The sequence below is a fragment of the Lepidochelys kempii genome, chromosome 3, assembly GCF_965140265.1.
Source record: "Lepidochelys kempii isolate rLepKem1 chromosome 3, rLepKem1.hap2, whole genome shotgun sequence".
NCBI classification, from domain to species: Eukaryota; Metazoa; Chordata; order Testudines; family Cheloniidae; genus Lepidochelys; species Lepidochelys kempii.
The window spans coordinates 183993800-184016133 of NC_133258.1; the positions used below are offsets into that span (position 1 = coordinate 183993800).

Here is a 22334-nt window from a genome sequence, read left to right on the forward strand (position 1 = left end):
CCAAACTTCCCCAAAACTTAATGGTATTTGGTCTTCAGTATTCTGGTTCTGGTTCCATTTCTAGTTCTTTCAGAGATTTCATTCTCAACCCCAACTTTTTAAGTTTTAGTTGGACTATAAAAATATATTCCAGTGAAGTATATTGTAAGTCCTTGTGCAGATAATGATTAATATATCATGCACATTTTCTTCCGCACTTTTCAAAACCTAATAATCCTTGGCCCTGATTGGAGGGTACACTGTGCTAAACACACAAACAATTTCAGGGTTCCACATAAGATTTTGGACCAAGTTCTGAATCTGGCTCATGAGTTGAGGTGTCACCCAGGCCAAACTTTAATTGGGGATCAGTCCTGCTTTGAGCAGGGAGTTGGACTAGATGACCTCCTGGGGTCCCTTCCAGCCCTGATATTCTATGATTCTATGATTCTCTCCCTGGCAGCCGCAGCCCTGGAGCTGGGGAAAGTCATCTCTTTCGCTGGCTGCTGCAGCCCTGCACATCCCAAATTCCCCCCACCCCTTCTTCTCACCCCACTGCCCCCTCCCACCTACCCCCTATTCCTCCCAAGGCCACCACCTCACCTTACATATGCATCTTCTCCAGGGTCCAGGCACCTAATTAGTGGAGCCACGCCTGCGCAGCTCCACTAGTTAGGTGGGTGGCCCTCCATCCTCTCATGTGCAGCCACCCAGGCGTGCACCTTAGAGGGAACTATCCGTGGACCACCTGAATGGAGCTCGCGGACCACAGTGTGAGAACCTCTGCCCTAATGTTTTCTAGCTATTGTACTGTCTAGGCACAATACGGGAGATTTAGAATGGAATTTTCACCTTCGCTCTGGATATTTAAGCACCAGGTTTTAAAGATGTATTCTTGGTATCGTAGTTTTGTTTATAAGAAAAATTGAACAGGGCTTAAAGGACTCCCTCTTCAAAAAATGCTTCTCAATTTACATGTATTTTTCTTAGATTTTATTCCTAAAAAGAAAGACAATTGCATTGTGTTTTGCTTGTGACTAGAGGGTTGCACTCTTTGCCTCCTTGCTCTAGATACAAATAGATTATTCCCTAGTGGAAACTTACAGAATGTACATCTAAACAAAAGGCAGAGGCAGCTGGAAAGAGAGAAATTTCTTTTTTTTACCTGCATTTGTACTATTTACAGATTATTTCCCCTCCCCAATATTACTTGTTTCACTATATTTAGAAAAAAAGAGTAATTGTTGCAATATCAGAAAAGATACTGAGACAACAGAGTCATGTGAATTTGTAGTATATACTGCATTTTCTCCTGGTTATTAGCCGGTTTTCAGGAACTGTCATGCTTGCAGCTAATCTCTTTAATTTGGAATTTTTGACTATTGGCACCAAGAGCCATGAGAATTAAAAGCTTTCAATTTTCAGACTGCGTTCATACTAATGCACTAAAGGAAAAAAACCTAGGCAGAGTCCCCCCCATCACATAAAACTGTCTTTATAATTCTTCTTTGTCCCACCTCAAAAGGAAAGCTTGCCCAGTAATATGACTGCAACTTTCATATGAAAGATGTGCATGGGAATGATCTAAATTCTCATTGCTAGAATTTGTCTACACTGGAAAAATCAATAGCAACATTACAGACATTGCAGCTGCACTGGTGGCAGCAATGAAAGCATGGACTATATCATAAAAATCTCCTAAAGTCTCTCACCTAGTCCAAATGATCTAGAAAGATCACAGCAGTTTACATTAGTCTGGGAGCAGCCTTTCAGGACCTAACTAGCACCTTTCAGGACTAACAGCTAGGCTGCTTTGTGAACTTTCCTCTACTGCACTTCCTCACTCGAAAATCACTGCTGGAAGGGCAATTTTCATGAGGACCTCCTGACTTTCTCCCTGGACCAGCAGTGCCAGGAATTTTAGGTTCTTATAAGGTCCATTGGCACCACAGTCAATGTGAATGCAATCCAATTTGATAACTCTTCTGGATACACACCAAAATTTATCTTTCTTCTTGGAATAAGGACAGGATAAGGGTTGGACAGGATTTTTAATTATCATGGTATAAAAGTTATAAGGAGGAAGGGGATTATGACTCTGTAGGTAGGCAACAGTGGATAGAAGCAGATCAGCATGATTACTGTACAGTTTAAATATTGGAAGGAGCACCCAGTGCTAGGATGAGTGCCTCTGACATTTCTCATTTAGAAACCTAAATAAATAAGTAAACAAACATTGGCCTAAGGAAAACTTTGCTTCTAGTACATTTTTCAAAGAACTAATCTAAAACTGTTAAGGCTATAAACCGTCATGAAATTCACATGGAATTGAAAATATACAAGAATATCTCAAAAGGTAATACGTAGACATTGGTAGTCTACGGCCAGATTCCCATCTATAATATCTATCCTGTTCTTTCTAGCTGCTGCTGAAGTAGGCCTCTCATTCTCAGAAGAAACATCACCTCTTTTAGTTTACAACAGAAAGAGATGAGACACTCCCTTTTGGCTTACATCAAAGCTTACTGTGTTCAAAACAATTGCCATATTTGCTATGGAATAGTCACACAAAACACAGCCTGGTCTGTTTTGAAAAAATATATTTTCCTGTTTCTGAATCCAATCTATTAGGCTTCCCCTAACGCTCAGATCTGAAGTAATTTCAAAATTTACTTAAAAGGAAAATAAACCCACCAGACTTGATTGGAAAAGCAAAGATACTCTGAGGCATCTCATCAATAATAAGCAAGAATGTAGACTGGAGAATCTATGTATGAAATATGGTTTAATCTGGTCTCCTTTTATGCCATATGATCAATGAGACACTTTAATAAACTGATGCTATGGCATGCATTAGAATATGACAGACCTTGCCCCAGAAGATTTTTTGCGGAGTTTAACATCAGAAACAAAATTTACAGAAATATCTAATATTTAAAGAATATTACATAGGCAGCCACTGTTAAGCACTACATTTTGAGGCATTAGGATGGAGAAGTGCTGGTAGATGCTGAGTCTTTCAAAAACCCTCCTCTACTTCTGCAACCCATATCCCACGTCTGAGCTGCAAGAGGCTGGAAGATGAACTTCCACTCCTCGTAAAGGGGAAAGCTCACTCTATTGATGTGGAAGAAACTAAAAAGTTATTTGTCTAGGACCCCAGTTCACATCTGTTCACTGTCCATAGTCCAGTTTTAGGCATGTTATAAAATTCATATAAAGCAATTAAAAAAGGGCCTATACCCATAGATCATACAAGAAAAGAAAACACAGACCTGTTTGCTATCGTCTGAACGCCAAACAAAATTTCTCAACTCAGTCTTTGCAAGTCCATCTCTCCCAAAGAAAAGCCTATGTAAACAGGTAGGTCATGCAGCCTATTCTGAAGGTTGCAAAAGTGGGGCTGTTCTGGTCAAAAAAAAGAAGGAAAAAAAATCTCTTGGTAAGAAAAATATACATAAGGCTAATACCATGACAACAGTTCTCAAACTATGGAGCAGGCCTCCCAAGGGAGGCATGGGAATGGATCAAGAGAGGTGTGAGCTTTATGCTTTTTTGGGTTGTTGGTTTTTTTTTTTTGAAGAGCCCTAGCTGTCAGTCCCAGCTGGGGCTCATGAAGAAGGGCCATGCACACCCAGGAGGTGGGGGATAAAGGGGATAGCTGAAGCCCCTCCACCTGCCATCCTCACCCCCCCAATCCCTCACCGGGAGGCAGCCCAGGCTCAGGCTCTCCTTCCTTTTCCCACTTCCCCCGTCCCGCACCTGGAGGCAGCAAAGCTTCAGCTGTCAGCTCCGGGGGGCAGCTGGAGCACAGAAGGGTGGCAATGGGATGCTAAGTCTGCTGTGAAAAGTGCCATTGATTAATATCACTTTTCACATTGCAACCCTTACTTCTATGCTGCTGCTTGCATGTAGCTGTCTTCAGAGCTGGCACCCAGCCAGCAGCTGCTTCTCTCCATTTGCCTTCAGAGCTCAGTGGCGGTATATGTACTTGTGGGGGAAGAGGGGGCGTAAACGACTACAGACACAAAGAAGGGGGGGCCTGATCAAATAAGTTTGAGAACCACTGCCATATAATAATATGTATATCATTAAAACTAACTAGGAGAATGAATTACAAATGACTAGCTGATGGTACATAGCTGTACTCTTAATACAAGACCAAATATTTTTCTCTCTCTCTGCTGCAAGTTCTTGACCAGTGGTACTGAATCCCAAAATGCTACAACAGGCATCCTCTCTATGGAGAGGAAATATTGAAGATATTTCTCCCAACCAGATCATGAAATTATATTATTCTTTTCTTTTACCACAGTGAATAACTGTTGGACTGTCTATTTTAAACATAAGTGCTATATCTTCTGATATCCCTCTTTAGGACCCCTTGACTAAATTGTACATCTCTGGACTTGAGGTTTATAACTCAGAAGCAAATGAGGCAGGATGTATCCATGGTATCTAGGGCTGTCAAACGATAAAAAAAATTAATCGTGATTAATCACGCAATTAAAAAAATTAATCGCAAATAATCACACTGTTGAACAATAATAGAATGCCATTTATTTAAATATTTTTGGGTGTTTTCCATATTTTAAAATACATTGATTTCAGTTATAACACAGAATACAAAGTATACAGTGCTCACTTTATATTTATTTTTGATTACAAGTACTTACACTGTAAAAAACAAAAGAAACAGTATTTTTCAATTCACCTAATACAAGTACTGTAGTGCTATCTCTTTATCATGAAAGTTGAACTTACAAATGTGGAATTATGTACAAAAAATAACTGCATTCAAAAATAAAACCATGTAAAACTTTAGAGCCTACAAGTCGTCTCAGTCCTATTTCTTGTTCAGCCAATTGCTCAGATAAACAAATTTGTTTACATTTGCTGCCCGCTTCTCGTTCACAATGTGATGATGTCACCTGGTACGAAATACCACCTGGGACACTGCCAGCACCCAGGAGACATAGGGTGACAGTGAGCTGAGCGGACTTCTTGCGGGCTGACCTGCATAGCTACACAGCAGCAGCTCATTGCCTTTTGGCAGCAGACGGTGCAGTATGACTGGTAGCCATCGTCACCGTACTCCTGGGTGATCTTTTAGCCAACCTCAGTGAGGTCGGTCAGGGGCGCCTGGGCAGACATGGGAGTGACTCAGCCAGGTCATTTCCCTTTTTAAGTTTCGTCTCATGGAGATTCAGTCCTGCCAGCATTCGTACTGCACCGTCTTCTGGTGAGCAGCCAGGAGATGACGATGGCCAGGAGTCATACTGCACCATCTTCTGCCGAGCACCCAGGAAATGACGATGGCTAGTCGTACTGCACCATCTGCTGCCAGCAAGATGTATAAAGATAGATGAAGTGGATCAAAACAAGAAACAGAACAGATTTGATTTGTATTCATTTTCTCCTCCCTCCTTCCATGAAATCAATGGCCTGCTAAACCCAGGGTTTTGAGTTCTATCCTTGGGGGGGCCATTCTGTTTCTCCTTGATGCAAAGCCATCCCCTTTGTTGATTTTAATTCCCTGTAAGCCAACCCTGTAAGCCATGTTGTCAGTCGCCCCTCCTTCCATCAGAGCAACGGCAGACAATAGTTTTGTGCCTTTTTTCAGCACAGACGCCATAGCACTGGGAACATGAAGCCCACTCAGATCACCACGGCAATTATGAGCACTATAAACATCACGCACATTATCCAGCAGGATATGCAGAACCATAACCTGCAAGAAAAGTGAAACCAGGCGAGGAGGAGGTGACTGCAGCACGGTGACGAGAGTGATGAGGACATGGACATAGACTTCTCACAAAGTACGGGCCCCTGCAATGTGCACATCATGGTGTCAATTAGGCAGGTTCATGGCGTGGAATGCCGATTCTGGGCCTGGGAAACAAGCACAGACTGGTGGGACTGCATAGTGTTGTGGGTCTGGGATGATTCCCAGTGGCTGCGAAACTTTCGCATGCATAAGGGCACTTTCATGGAACTTTGTGACTTGCTTTCCCCTGCCCTAAAGTGCAAGAATACCAAGATGAGAGCAGCCCTCACAGTTGAGAAGCGAGTGATGATAGCCCTCTGGAAGCTTGCAATGCCAGACAGCTACCACTCAGTCGGGAATCAATTTGGAGTGGGCAAATCTACTGTGGGGGCTGCTGTGATGCAAATAGCCAACGGAATCACTGAGCTGCTGCTATCAAGGGAAGTGACTCTGGGAAATGTGCAGGTCATAGTGGATGGCTTTGCTGCAATGGGATTCCCTAACTGTGGTGGGGCCATAGACGGAACCCATATCCCTATCTTGGCACCGGAGCACCAAGGCAGTGAGTACATAAACCAAAAGGGGTACTTTTCAATGGTGCTTCAAGCACTGGTGGATCACTAGGGACGTTTCACCATCAACAACGTGGGATGGCCGGGAAAGATACATGACGCTCGCATCTTCAGGAACTCTGGTCTGTTTCAACAGCTACAGCAAGGGACTTACTTTCCAGACCAGAAAATAACCACTGGGGATGTTGAAATGCCTATAGTTATCATTGGGGACTCAGCCTACCCCTTAATGCCATGGCTCATAAAGCCATACTCAGGCAGCCTGGACAGTAGTCAGGAGCTGTTCAACTATAGGCTGAGCAAGTACAGAATGGTGGTAGAATGTGCATTTGGGCATTTAAAAGCGCGTTGGCGCAATTTACTGAGTCTCTTAGACCTCAGCGAAACCAATATTCCTATTGTTATTACTGCTTGCTGTGTGCTCCACAATATCTGTGAGAGTAAGGGGGAGACGTTTATGGCGGGGTGGGAAGTTGCGGCAAATCGCCTGGCCATTGATTACGCGCAGCCAGACACTAGGGTGGTTAGAAGAGTACAGGAGGGCATGGTGCGCATCAGAGAAGCTTTGAAAACCAGTTTCATGACTGGGCAGGCTACCGTGTGACAGTTCTGTTTGTTACTCCTTGATGGAAACCTCCACCCCCCCCCCACCCCAGGTTCACTCTACTTTCCTGTAAGCTAAGCACCCTCCCCTCTCACTTCGATCACCGCTTGCAGAGGCAATAAAGTCATTGTTGCTTCACATTCATGCATTCTTTATTTATTCATCACACAAACAGGGGGATAACTGCCAAGGTAGCCCGGGAGGGGTGGTGGAGCAGGGAAGCACTGGGTGGGGTGGTGGAGGAGGGAAGGACAAGGCCACACAGCACTTTAAACTTTAAAACTTATTGAATGCCAGCCTTCTGTTGCTTCGGCAATCCCCTGGGGTGGAGTGGCTGGGTGGCCGGAGGCACCCCCACCGTGTTCTTGGGCATCTGGGTGAGGAGGCTATGGAACTTGGGGAGGAGGGTGCTTGGTTACACAGGGGCTGTAGTGGCGGTCTGTGGTCCTGCTGCCTTTCCTGCAGCTCAACCGTACGCTGCGTTCAAGCATTAGTTTGAACCTCCAGCAGCCTGAGCACTGACTCCTGCCTTCTTTCAGCAAGCTGATGCCACCTACTATCTTCAGCCTGCCACCTCTCCTTGCGGTCATATTGTGTTTTCCTGCACTCTGAGATTGTCTACCTCCAAGTATTTTGCTGTGCTCTGTCAGTGTGGGAGGACAGCATGAAGTCAGAGAACATTTAATCGAGGGTGCGTTTTTTTCGCCTTCTAATCTTCGCTAGCCTCTGGGAAGGAGAAACATATTCAGCTGGTGGAGGGAAAAAAAAGGGAGAGTGGTAGTTAAAAAGACACATTTTATAGAACAATGGTAAACCTTTCTTTCACGGTAAACCTTGCTGTTAACATTCATAGCACATGTGCTTTCATTACAAGGTTGCACTTTGCTTCTTATTGAGGGTATGCCGGTTTGGTGTGAGAGATCACACACGCAGGGCCTGGTAGCAGAATTCGGCTTGCAGACAGCCATGGTAAGCCACAGTCTTTTGGCTTCTTTAACCTTCATAACATGTGGGAATAGTTTCAAACAGCAGCGCCCTCATTTCCTATATGAAGTGGCTGTGGGGTTGGCCATTTAAAATGGGTTGGCAATTGAAAAGGAGGGGTTGCGGTTTCCGGGTTAATGTGCAGCAGAAACCCATCTAACACCCCACACACACACACACAATTCTCTGGGATAATGGCTTCACCCCTCCCCCCACCGTGTGGCTAACAGCGGGGAAGATTTCTGTTCAGCCACAGGCAAACAGCCCAGTAGGAACGGCCACCTCTGAACGTCCGCTTACTAAAACCACCCTATTTCAACCAGGTGACCCTGAATGATATCACTCTCCTGAGGGTAACACAGAGAGATAAAGAATGGATGTTGTTTGAATGCCAGCAAACACCGGGACCATACTCTGCAATGCTTTGTTCTGCAATGATTCCTGACTATGTGCTGCTGGCCTGGCGTGGTGAAGTGTCCTACCATGGAGGACAGAGTAAGGCTGCCCTCCGCAGAAATCTTTTGCAAAGGCTTTGGAATTACATCCAGGAGAGCTTTATGGAGATGATTCTGGAGGATTTCCACTCCATCCCCAAACACGTTAACAGATTTTTCCAATAGCTGTACTGGCCGCGAATGCCAGGGCAAATTAATTATTAAACACGCTTGTTTTTAAACCATGTATAATATTTACAAAGGTACACTTACCAGAGGTCCCTTCTCCGCCTTCAGGGTCTGGGAGCCCACCTTGGGTGGGTTCGGGGGGTACTGGCTCCAGGTCCAGGGTGATAAACAGATCCTGGCTGTTGGGGAGACTGGTTTCTCCGCTTCCTTGCTGTGAGCTATCATCTTCCTCGCCCCCAAAACCCGCTTCCATGTTGCCTCCCACTCCTTGGCCAGAGTCAAAGCACAGGGTTGGGGTAGTGGTGACTGCACCCCCTCGAATGGCATGCAGCTCATCATAGAAGCGGCATGTCTGGGGCTCTGAACCAGAGTGGCCACTTGCCTCTCTGGTTTTTTGATAGACTTCCCTGAGCTCCTTAATTTTCAAGCAGCACTGCTGCGGGTCCCTGTTATAGCCTCTGTCCTTCATGCCACTGGAGATTTTTTCAAATATTTTGGCATTTTGTCTTTTTGAATGGAGTTTTGCCAGCACGGATTCTTCTCCCCATACAGCGATCAGATCCCGTACCTCCTGTTCTGTCCATGCTGGAGCTCTTCAGCGATTCTGGGACTGCATGGTTTCCTATGCTGATGGGCTCTGCATGGTGACCTGTGCAGGTGAGCTCACCACGCTGCCCAAACAGGAAATGAGATTCAAAAGTTCGCGGGCCTTTTCTTGTCTACCTGGCCAGTGCATCTGAGTTGAGAGCGCTGTCCAGAGTGGTCACAATGGAGCACTCTGGGATAGCACCCAGAGGCCAATACCATTGAATTGCGTCCACAGTACCCCAAATTCGACCCGGCAAGGCCGATTTCAGTGCTAATCCTCTTGTCAGGGGTGCAGTAAAGAAATCGATTTTAAGAGCCCTTTAAGTCGAAAAAGAGGGCTTTGTCATGTGGACAGGTGCGGGGTTAAATCGAGGTAACGCTGCTAAATTCGACCTAAACTCGTAGTGTAGACCTGGCCTAAGACTCATTGTTTTACTTCTGTTTAGTATGTAGTCAAATAAAACATCTAAATTGTCTTTAATTCACCTTTTCATACAAATGTATGTTTCTCTCATTTATACAATACACCTCTCCGCTGGATCTGCCTTTTTCTATAAATAAAAATCTTCAGTTAAAAAACACAGCTGGGGGAAAAAGCACACATAATGAGGATGAAGTTACTATTCTTCTCAGCATGGAAAAGAATTTCTGAGTATTCTTTAAAGTGCTTTCATTCTACAGTTTTCACTGAGTTTAGTTAATCAGTCCTAGTTTGCATCTTTTCAAACACACTACTCCTCAGCATTACCATAGTTACTGCAAAACTTACACTTTATGGCCAGATTTCAGGAAGTCAATAGACAGAGAAGAGTTTTGCATGAACTGTTCGTTGACACCAGGTGATGTTTTACTTTACTTTAAAGAACCTCGATGCACTTTGGCCACTATCGGAAGACAGGATACTGGGCTAGATGGACCTTTGGTCTGACCCAGTATGGCCATTCTTAACATTCTTCCTGTAGAGAAAAGCTGTTTTTATTTACAATATTGTTCTATTTAGGCCATTAAGCTAATGTAATGCTTTTGAACCTAACGAACTAATTTTAAACTTAGTTTAGAAAACGTTACCACTGTGAATGTAGTTTTGCCATAAGAGGACTCTGTTCATCTTATTGTTAAAAAGGACACTAGCAGATAGTTTAGCCCACAAAATTAGTTGTTTCTTTGAGAGGGTGTGGGAGAATTTTATAATACCAAGCAGTAAAAATTAGTCATGTGGGCCTTCTTTGTTTTTGTTTTTAACCTCAACAGACTATTTTATAGATTCCAAGGCCAGAAGGAGGAGAAGTACATATGCTGGAGGGTAGGGATAGGATACAGAGAGATCTACACAAATTAGAGGATTTGGCCAAAAGAAATCTGATGAAGTTCAACAAGGACAAGTGCAGAGTCCTGCACTTAGGACGGAAGAATCCAATGCACCGCTACAGACTAGGGACTGAATGGCTCGGCAGCAGTTCTGCAGAAAAGGACCTAGGGGTTACAGTGGACGAGAAGCTGGATATGAGTCAGCAGTGTGCCCTTGTTGCCAAGAAGGCCAATGGCATTTTGGAATGTATAAGTAGGGGCATTGCCAGCAGATTCAGGGATGTGATCATTCCCCTCTATTCGACATTGGTGAGGTCTCATCTGGAGTACTGTGTCCAGTTTTGGGCCCCACACTACAAGAAGGATGTGGAAAAATTGGAAAGAGTCCAGCGGAGGGCAACAAAAATGATTAGGGGACTGGAACACATGACTTATGAGGAGAGGCTGAGGGAACTGGGACTGTTTAGTCTACAGAAGAGAAGAATGAGGGGGGATTTGATAGCTGCTTTCAACTACCTGAAAGGGGGCTCCAAAGAGGATGGCTCTAGACTGTTCTCAGTGGTAGCAGATGACAGAACAAGGAGTAATGATCTCAAGTTGCAGTGGGGGAGGTTAAGGTTGGATAGTAGGAAAAACTTTTTCACTAGGAGGGTGGTGAAACACTGGAATGCATTACCTAGGGAGGTGGTGGAATCTCCTTCCTTAGAAGTTTTTAAGGTCAGGCTTGACAAAGCCCTGGCTGGGATGATTTAATTGGGGATTGGTCCTGCTTTGAGCAGGGGGTTGGACTAGATGACCTCCTGAGGTCCCTTCCAACCCTGATATTCTATGATTCTAAGGGACCACTGTGATCATCAGCTCTGACATCCTATATAATACAGGCTACAAAACTTCTCCAAATTAATTCCCAGAGCATATCTTTTAGAAAAACATCCAATCTTGATTTTAAAATTGTCAGTGATGGAGAATCCACCATGACCCTTGATAAGTTATTCCAAAGGTTAATTATTGTTAAAAATTTACACCCTATTTCTAGTCTGATTTTGTCTAGCTTCAGCTTTCAGCCATGGGATCATGTTATACCTTTCTCTGTTAGACTGAAAAGCCCATTATTAAACATTTGTTCCCCATGGGTATAGACTAATCAAGTCACCCCTTAACCTTCTCTTTGTTAAGATAAATAGATTGAGCTCCCAGTCTATCGCTATAAGGCATATTTTCTAATCCTTTAATCATTCTCATCACTCTTCTCTGAACTCTCTCCAATTTATCAACATCCTTCTTAAGCTGTGGGCACCAGGATACAGTATACCAGCAGTATAACCTCTCTACTGCTACTCAAGATAGCCCTTTTGGCAACAGTCACACTGCAAGCTTATGTACATCCGCTTATCCACCGTGACCCCCAAATCTTTTTCAGAGCCATTACTTCCCAGGATACAGCGCCCCATCCTCTAAATAAGGCCTACATTCCTTGTTCCTGGATGTTTACATTTAGCCATATTAAAATGCATATTGTTTGCTGATGCACAGATTACTAAGCAATCCAGAATGCTTTGTATCAGTTACTTGTCCTCTTCAATCCTTATCACTCCCCTAATTTTTTCTCATCTGCAAACTTTAACAGTGATGATTTTATGTTTTCTTCCAGGTCATTAATAAAAATGTTAAATAGCCTACGGCAGAGGTTCTCAAACTGTGGTCCACAAGCTCCATTCAGGTGGTCCACGGATAGTTCCCTCTAAGGTGCGTGCCTGGGCAGCCACGCACAAGAGAATGAAGGGCCACCTACGTAATTAGTGGAGCTGCGCAGGTGTGGCTCCACTAATTAGGTGCTTGGACCCTGGAGAAGACATACATGTAAGGTGAGGTGGTGGCCTCGGGAGGAATAGGGGGTAGGTGGGAGCGGGCAGTGGGGAATTTGGGACGTGCAGGGTTGCAGCAGCCAGAGAAAGAGGCAACTTTCCCCAGCTCCAGGGCTGCGGCTGCCAGGGAGAGCTGGCCCTCCTTCCCAGCCTCAGCTCTGTGGCAGGAGAGATACCCCCCTTCTTCCCAGCCCGGGGGCTGCCATGGCAGGGAAGAGACCCCCCTTCTTCCCAGCCCCAGCTCAGGGGCTGCCACAGTGGGGAGAGAGGGCACATCCATTGCATTAGAAAGGCAAGACTACTGATATTAAAATATGAGTTGTGTGCTTTTATTTGTAGAACAAAAAAACTTTAATTTATATTAAGGATGCTTTTTATAGAGAGCTTTTATCCAAAGCACTTTACAATGGCTAGCTAATAGTACAAATAACATTTGGAAAGATCATTAACTGGTCCGCCGAGACCCTCAGCAATTTTCAAGTGGTCTGCAAAAAAAAAGTTTGAGAACCACTGGCCTAGGGCCAAGAACCTATCCCTGCAGGACCCCTCCAAAAACACACCCATTGGATAATGGATTTCAGAGTGGTAGCCGCGTTAGTCTGCATCAGCAAAAACAATGAGGAGTCCTTGTGACACCTTAGAGACTAACAAATTTATTTGGGCATAAGATGCAGTGAGTTCTAGCCCACAAACGCTGATGCCCAAATAAATGTGTTAGTCTCTAAGGTGCCACAAGGACTCCTCGTTGTTTTTTCCATTGGATAATGATTCCCCATTTATAATTACATTTTGAGACCGAGCAATTAGCCAGCTTTTAATCCATGTAATGTGTGCCATGTTAATTTTATATCTAATTTTTTAATCAAGAAGTCATGCAGTCCCAATTCAAATGTCTTACATAAATATAAGTATATTTCATCAACACTATTACCTTTATCTACCAAACTTGTAATATCACAAATATATATATATATAAATATAATATATATATATAAAAAATATATCAGCTGAGTTTTCCATAAACCTATGTTGACTGGCATTAATTTTATTACCCTCCTTTAATTCTTTATTAATCAAGTCCCATATCAGCCATTCCATTGTCTTTACAATTAAACATTCTTCTAGAAGAGGGAAGGCAAACTAGGGCCTTCAATCCGGCCCACGGGATTGCCAGACCCCAGTGCAGCGGGACTAAGGCAGGCTCCCTGCCTGCCCTGGCCCCGCGCCGCTCCCAGAAGTGGCCGGCACCACATCCCTGTGGCCCCTGGGGAAGGGGGGCAGAGGGCTCCCTATGCTGCCCTCCTCTGCTGGCACTGCCCCCCGCAGCTTCCATTGGCCGGGAACAGGGAACTGCGGCCAATGGGAGCTTCGGGGGTGGTACCCGCAGGTGAGGGCAGTGCACAGCAGAGTCGCCTGCCCCACCCCGCGCCAAGGAGCCACTGCCGGACATGCTGGCCACTTCCAGGAGTGGCGCGGGACCAGGGCAGGCAGGGAGCCTGCCTTAGCCCCACTGCACGTTGCTGCCACCCTGGAGCCGCTCGACGTAAGTGGAGCCAGGTCGGATCCGCACTCCAAACTCCTCCTGCAGCCTGCACCACAACCCCCTGCCCTGAGTCCCCTAACCCCCTGCCTTGAGCCCTCTGCCGCACCCCTCCTGCAACCCAACTCCTGCCCTGAGCCCCCTCCCACACTCCACACCCCATCCTGCACCCTAACCCCCTGCTGCACCCTGCACCCCAACCCCCTTCCCTGAGCCCCTTCCTGCACACCACACCCATCCCACACCTCACACTCCCTCACACACCCCAACCCCTTACCCCAGCCCTACATTTATGGCCCTGCATACGATTTCCACACCCAGATGCAGCCCTCAGGCCAAAAAGTTTGCCCACCCCTGTTCTAGAAGAATATTAAGGACCCAAACACTTAAACACCAGTGTAGTGCATGAGAACCAGTAATTGATAATTGTGGAGGGGGAGGGGGGGACAACAACTATAAAACTGGCCTTTCAGCTGGTATTTGTACTGTCCAAGCTGAGTGATGTGCAAAAGGTTACAAACAGAATAAATGACGAAAAGGATGTTTTTAAATGCTTCCATCTTTAATAATCTACAGCAAGCTGTTATTAATAACAAAGGTAAGAAAACTATTTATAATATGGCTCTGAATTGGACAGTGTTCCTGTAGTAATGTAATATGCTACTTTCTCATGCTATACAATAGTCAGTTTTTGAACCAGCATTTCAAACTATGCCACATTTTAGCAGCCAAGAGGAAAATGTAAAGTGCTAATATATTTTTACTGGCTAATACACTATTTCATGTTTGTGCAGCTCTTTCAGTGTGAAAAGCATTGTATGTGGGCTATAATTAATATTTTCAACAGATCAATGCTCTCTCCTAAACTACACAGGAACACCACAAGTGCCTTCCTTAAAGCCTTTAAAACAGTTATCACAGGGTATACCAGTGTGAGAGGAAATCTGCACAATTATATTGTTACATGTTTAATTAGATAAATGTATAGCACAATATTTTTACATTTACTGACAATGGCTTCTTCATAGCCTTCACTCAGACCAAATTTTTGATGAGTGCACTGTCAGTAACTATCAAAACTGGTCCCTGGAAGAGCCTAATTTGGATTCACATCCAGATGTATAATTTGCTGTTTTAGTTGGGGTGGAGATGTGTATGTTTTTAAGATACATGTTTGCTGCACTGACTGGCTTAAAGGCGGTAGGGAGAGTGATATTTATACCTATCAAGAAAACTTTAAAAACTGTGGGTGACTGATAGTGTTGCTCTTATACCCTTGAAGTGCTTTGAAACCCCTAAATAGAAAATACTATTGAAGTAGAAAGAATTATTTGGAGCAATAAAATCTCATTTCTCAACTATATGAAGCAAGGGGAAGTTCATTGTGGAGTTTTGCTCTTTAACTTGCTTAATTAAGTAAGTCTGCCACTAGGCTTATATTCATACGGGCTGCAAGTTCAATGTCTAAATACGGATTTAGAAGCCTAGATTTCGGCAGGCCTGCCTGAAAGTTCAGTCCATTAAGATTGCAACAAGCCAAAAAACTCAGAGTCACAGAAATTCTGTGTTCTTGTTATTGGGGGCGGGAAGGGGAGGGGAGTTCATATGTGTATGTTAATTAAGGGCAGAATATCTGCCTTAACTTGGAATTTCCTGTTGGCTTGATTTATAATCCTAATATTGCTCCAGTGTAACTTCTGGCCATACTCTATGATGGCCAAACTATTTTTATGCTCTCAACCACAGCTATTTATACAGTATAATATTAAGTGCTCATTTCCATCAGGGTATTCATGCAAATATTCAAAGAAGTAGTTTGATTTTATGTTGTCACATGAAGGTCACAAAATGTTTTGTTGCTGTATACATACTTTCAATGCTGTAGACAATCAAAAGTTTATTCTTATCCAAAAACCTACTTTTTCCCTCCCTTAAATTGTAATAATTTTATAAGAGGCTCAGCCTCCAGATGGGGAAAGAAGGCTCTTTCCCTTAGTTTCCTCTGATGTAAGATATGTCTTCACTACCAACGTTAAAGCAGAGTGCTGCTGCGGCAGCGCTTTAACATGGCTGTGTACTCGCGGCACCATAAAAAAAAAATAAACCCATAAAAAAACCACCCCCACAAGGGGAGTAGCTACCAGCTCTGGGAGCACAGCTTCCAGCACTGGTGCACTGTCTACACTACCACTTTACAGCGCTGAAACTTGTATTGCTCGGGGGGGTGTTTTTTCACCCCCGAGCAATACAAGTTAAAGTGGCAGTGTAGACAAGGCCTAAGCAGAGCTCCAAGGTTCAATACTAGCAGGCTTAATAGGGCTAAAAGTAAACGGAGCTGTTGTTTGTAGCAATGAAACAAGTTTCCAGCAGCCTTTGACCTTCAGAATCTTACTATCTCCTGTTTGTTGGAAGAGCAAGCCACCATCAGTTTTCCAACAAAGGGACGATAACGCCACTTACTCAGTGTCTAAATATAGACTTAGGAATTTAATTCTAGGCATTCATATTTGAAAGATTGTATCTAATATTTTTTCCAACAAGTTTAGGAAACTAGTCTTTTATTTCCCACAAATATCAGAACACTATATATACATACATAAGCAGAAAGAATATCCCATCTTAAGCATACATACATAAGCAAAATGAGCATTCCACCTTAAACCAGTAAAACTAACTCTCTGGACCTGATTCTGCAAGGTGCTCAGCACCCAAAGTCTCATTGACTTCCACAGGAGTTGAAGATGCTTGGCACTGAATGTAATCAGGACTTTTTTCTTTACCTTTCTGTAATAAAAGTGGTAGAACAAAATCTCTTAAAAATAAGGTTTTTAAAACTAAACTAAATAAACCCTCATGCCAGAACTACTGGCTACATTTTAGCCACTGTGAAAATTTCACTAATAATGGAAAATGTTGACAATTTTAACTACAGCCAGTAGCACGAACACTACTGTGCTAAACCTTGTTTCTCTCAAGGCAAGCTGAAAAAAGTTAAACATTTAGTGAATACTGAACAGGCAAGAAAGAAACCAAGGAATTTGATCAATCATTCTCCAAGTATGTTAGTGGGAAGTCTAGGCTCCCACATTACTTTGCTTTCATAATATTCTCCAGGAAGCAGCCTCCTTGAACAGTGGAAGACAAATTCCCTGCTGATGTAACTCCACTGACTTCAGTGGAGTTATCCCAGCAGAAAATTTGGCCCTGGAATTTTTAATTTGAAGTCCAGAAGCTGGCCTCACATAAACTGCAGTATTTGTTTGTTCCCCACAAGTTTGGCACTCTGGTGTAGTTCTTATAAAACAGCACAAAAATAAAGAATTTGGAAAATTTATGCCAGAGCTAGCAATATGGCAGATAAGCAACTGGTTAACATATTTTAAACTTTGGACCACAATTAAGTTCACCATCATTTAAAATAGGAGAGGTTTAAGAGTGACATCCTTTGGCAAATGTAAAGACGGGACAGGCAGAAAGCTCTGCCAAGGGCATCAATGAGGGGGGACAGGGAAAGGCAGAACCCCCTCCCCCGAGTTTCATACAGAAGGTATGCGAGCTCCCAGGTGGAGCTCTTAACTACAGTACAGCATTAGAGCTAGCCTACACTGGCCATGTTAAAGCGCTGCCGTGGCAGCACTTTAATGTGGCTTGTGTAGTCGTGGCAGAGCTCTCCCAGCGCTCTAAAAAAACACCTCCACGAGGGGCGTGGCTCCCTGCGCTGGTGCACTGTCTACACTGATGCTTTACAGCACTGAAACTTGCTGCACTCAGGGGGGTGTTTTTTCACCCCCATAAGCGAGAAAGTTGCAGTGCTGTAAAGTGCCAGGGTAGACAAGTCCTTAGTGTGAAATGTAAGTTCTGCAGAGGAGAGATGCCCCTGAGGCAGGGAGTCAGTATTGTGTTTACAAACAGAGACAGGGTGATTAAGGTAAGAAAGGGCTGGTGATTAAGGATATGGAAGTTTAGCCTGTAAAAGAGGCTCAGATATTTAAGTATGGCGTGTATAGTTATTGACCACACATGTTATCACATGTTCACTGTGATGTTTACATCTGAGTGGAGGCACTGATAGCAACACAAGTTTTAGTTGATTAAGGACTAGAAGATTTGACCCTCCAACTTTCCTTCTAAAGGAAGAGCTCCCCAGATCTCCTCTGCCTGTTTATTTTCTTTTCCAGCCTGCAGTGGCCCTGATATACCTCAGAAGTCTCAGTTTTTTTCTCAGCTTTAAAATATAAAATGTTCTTGGTGTTTGGTTTTAAATATTCTCCTGTGAGAGCTGCAACCCCCTGTAGTGTTGTGTTTAAGAGGCTTCTGGAAAGAAACTAGCTTTTAAACAGAAGTAAAAGCAGCGTTTCCAACTCTCATGATTTTGTCATGAGTCTCATGATAATTGTAAAGCCCCAGCTCCTGGAGTCAAGTGGATATGTGATGATTTCAGCCTTCATTCTTAAAAAAAAATGAAGTTTCTAGTCCTCCACAGTGGCTGTGGAGAAAGTTTCAAAATGTGACTCCAGTGCACCTTAAAGGCTCAAAAAGTAGAAGGCAAATAAAAAGAACTCCAAATCTGTTATTTTCACATAATCTCACGATTTTAAAACCAATCTCATGATTCTGGTGAGCCTGATTCATGATTTTTGAACATTTGGGATTGGCAATACTGTGAAAGTGACTTGAAAGTGTCAGTTTCACTCCTGTTTAAGGTTAGTTTCTAGTCTGTTATTTGTCATAAGGTGACACCTCTAGAGCCCCAGGCAGGTGCAGTATAAACTCATGGGGGACTTGCCCTAGTAAGATGTTTCCAAAGTTAAATGATCTATTCCAAATTTGTTGAACTGCAAAAAAGTGATAGAAACTAATCTAGATTTTTCTGTTTCAATTTTGCTTCAATTGTTATATTCAAGAGTTAGTAACAAAGAATATACCTAAAACATTTAAACCTAATCAGTGTTACTTAAGTGACTTGACACAAGATGTGAGAACATGTGTTAGTATTAGACCTGAGTGGGTCTAATATTCATTAAATCCTCTTTTTTATATAGGAATTAGATACAGTGCTCTTATCAGGTAACCCCCCTTTTTATATAAGAATTAGATACAGTGCTTCTCTAAGGTAATTTCTAAGTTATCTGCAAAAAAAAAAAAAAACCTAGAGTTGTCAGATGCCTAAGGAGGCCTTGGAATCACGGTTAAAGTTGCCCTCTCCCTCCAACCAAAATCCGAAATGGCGCCCCTGAGCTCTGACTTTGGGAACAGCAGCATTCAGAAAGAAACTGTCTGGCATTTTCCACACAACCAGGGAGGAGGATAGTAGTTAGTGCTGTTCCTGTTAGTACACAAGCTACACTACACTTCTCAACAGCTGCTGCGAGAGTTTGCACTTTGCATGAAGTTCAACTTGCTGCAAATGACAATTTTCAACTTTGTGAACAGAAGCACACGACTTGCCTGACTAGCCTGCAATTATTCAGCGAACGCAAGAAGCCTAATCATAATCAACTAGTCCGAGCCAGCAGCGGAGGGGACCTTTCCCACTCCTAGGGTCCTAAAGCTCCAGCTCCCGCCCGAGCCCCACCGCCTCCTTCCCACCCTGGCAAAGGGCGTGGAGTCCAGTGGGAAGCCCACGCAGGAAGGGTGGCCCAGGGCCAGGGCCAGGGCCCGGGCCCGGGCCCGGCAGTGATCAGCTCAGCTGCCGCGCACAGCAGCTCAGCCCTGGCCGCAGTCTCTCCCCAGCCCTGCTGGCCACGGCACAAAGTAACTCACGCCGGAGGTCTCCCGAGTGCCCCAGGGGGCGAACAGCCCAAACTCGCAAGGGGACTGACGGCTCCCATCTCCCCCTGCCCGCTCCGGCTGCAGTCGGACCCCATGCCGGACAGCTGCTCCCTGCCTCAGGCCGGAGTCAGTACCCCCTGCCCGGCGGGGCGTTGCTGCCTCTGTTGCGCCGGGACCCCCTTACCCGTGTGCACTGCGCGGCGCCCGGGATCGCAGCCTTAGCTAACGTCGGCCACCGCCCGGGAGGACACGCTCTAGACTGGCGGAGGAGGAGGGAGTGGGGGCCGGCGCACAATGCAGGAGGCCGGAGCTTCCTCTGCTCTCAGCCCTGATGCAGGGAGGGCCCTAGGCGCCGCGGCTGCAGCCCCACAGGCCGGGCTATAGGCCAAGCTCGGAGCCTGGATCGCAGCCGGGGAATCTGAGCGTCTAAGATGGAGCCAGCCTACGGAAGAAGACGCAATGATCATAGGCACGCAGCGTTTTTACACATTTAATTTGCTCAGGAGGTAAAGTAAGCCGATACAGGCTGGTACAGCGTACTGGTAAAAAGTGGCCGCCAGTACTGGCTTGTACCCAGCTGCCTTTAGAGCGCTGCCCCTTTTGCGCCCCCTGTCAGCTACTCTGCTAGGTCCCTACAATCTTAGGACTTCAGTAAAGTACTAAAACAGTGCTGCTGTTCAGGTGAGACTATGTCAAGGTCTGTTCGGCCCATCTCTGGCTAATATTCTGATGGAAGTTAAAGAGGTTATTGCAGGTTTTATAGACTAAATTGGTGTAATGATTAATATCCCCTCTCTGTAAAATAGATCAAAACAGCATCCACTTGAAAATCGTATTTTCTGACAATTTTTTATTTCTACCATACCAAGTAACACCTACTATTGGTGTAACAGAGAAGTTAGCCAAAAAAGACTTTTTTCACTTTACTTTGTTCTTTTGAAAGCACTTTGTGTATTCACTTTCATTGGTTTGTTGATTATTTTCACTTTCTGTCACTTTCATGATGACATCACTCTTACTCTTTGTTCTGGGATGCCTTTAGGTATGTGATTTTTTTGCCCTGCCCTCGAAGAGGGTGTTTTTCAGGAACACAACAGCAGATCTGCTGCTGTTTCTGAGCTTGGAACAAGATGGTAGCTTCCCAGGATTCCTGACTCCTGAGAGCAACAGAAGCTGATGGGATGACCAGAATAAGACCCTGTTCCCCAGACTCTTTGATGGGACTGGGGATCGATGGCAGCCTGAAGGGTCAGGGAGCTCTAATCTTCCCTCCCTAAATAGAGTGACTGTAATCTGGTGTGACCACGCCTCAGTGGGTCAACCACTGAGAATACCAGATTCAGGAAAAACTGCTACCCAAAACTGGTGGTTATTCTTCCATAAGATATACCAAACCAGGAACAAAAGTAAACTTCTGTCTCATCACACTGGTTGTCAAGAAATCAGAAATGCAGTCTCCTTAGGTATCCCAGACCTGGTTTCACCTCCCGGACACTAGACTTAATGATGAGTGGTTATTTAAAACCAATTTCATCAACTAAAGTGTTCTTCTGATCCCAGAGGACCAGCCACATACCCAGGTCAATATATAACTCGGATCTTACACAATAATCACACTGTTGCCAATCCTTTAGTATCTAATATCTAAAGGTTTATTTATAAGAAAAAAGAGAGGTGAGAGTTAAAATTGGTTAAAGGAATCAAATACATACAATAATTGCAAAGTTTGTGGATCAAGCTTGAAGCAGTGATGGCATAAACTGCTGGCTCATTAAGTCTATGGTTGCTTCCGAATGATTGGAAGGACCTCAGTTCCTTGATTAGAATGTTTCCATAAATCCATAGTCCAGGGATTAGAGAAGGAAAGAGGCAAAATGGAGATGTTTCCAGGGCCTTTTATACTTTCTGTCATATGGTGGGTGTGCTCTCAGTTCAGTCAGTGGAAAAGTACAGGCACAAGATGGAGTCCAGTGTCACCTGAGCTGGTCACATGCCCTTGCATGCTTCAGTGAGTCATAGCAGGAGCCATTCCCCATATTCTGACTGCAACATCCACAGGAAAGTCCGTTAGGTGGGGATAAGCTTCTTCCATGGCCCATTGTGTTTGTTGATGTGTCATCAACTTGAATAGTCCATTCACAACATGCTGACTAGAGTGGATGTAAACTACCTTGTGAGTGTTACCCAGGAGCAAACACATTTGAAATACAGGTATATAGTCAATATTCATAACTTTAGATATGAAAATGATACATGCACACTAATAATCATATTCAGCAAATGATAACTTTTCCATTGACACCTTGCATGACATACCTTGCAACAATTTGTTGCAATTGTATAGCAGTGGTAGCAACAATGATATACGTGGTCATATTTTAATCAATAATATCACACCTGGGGATTATGGGGTTTGGTACGTCTTTCACTAGATCCCTTCATGGACCAGGGAGCAATGGGAACCGCAGTGAAAGTGGGACACAACAGCCCAGTTGTGGTTCCCTCTCTGTCAGCATCTCTTATCAGGCCTGACATACTCACTAAATCTCATGTACAGGTGTCATAATATTTATTTAAAAGGTGACATGTACTATATTGTTTGAAATGTAATAATACACTGGTCAATAATGTCACTGTGAAATGTGTGTAACAAGTTGCTAGGAGAAATTTTGGATACTGTCAGTTATTGTGTCCTGGAGACCGTAAACAGACAAAACTGACAAAACAGGTTG

The 22334-nt window shown here is 44.2% G+C and overlaps 1 protein-coding gene across 6 annotated transcripts in view; it reads right to left on the minus strand.

Annotated features, from left to right (window-relative positions):
- STON1 (stonin 1) overlaps positions 1 to 19983 on the minus strand; it is a 93404-nt gene extending 73421 nt beyond the window's left edge. For 2 of the 6 annotated variants that reach the window (XR_012158277.1, XM_073339230.1), the window contains exon 1: positions 19787 to 19983. The gene's annotated coding sequence lies outside the window, so the exon portion shown is untranslated. The other 4 variants (XM_073339231.1, XM_073339233.1, XM_073339235.1 and 1 more) reach the window with 4 other exon arrangements.
- Between the last annotated feature and the right edge of the window lie 2351 nt (positions 19984 to 22334).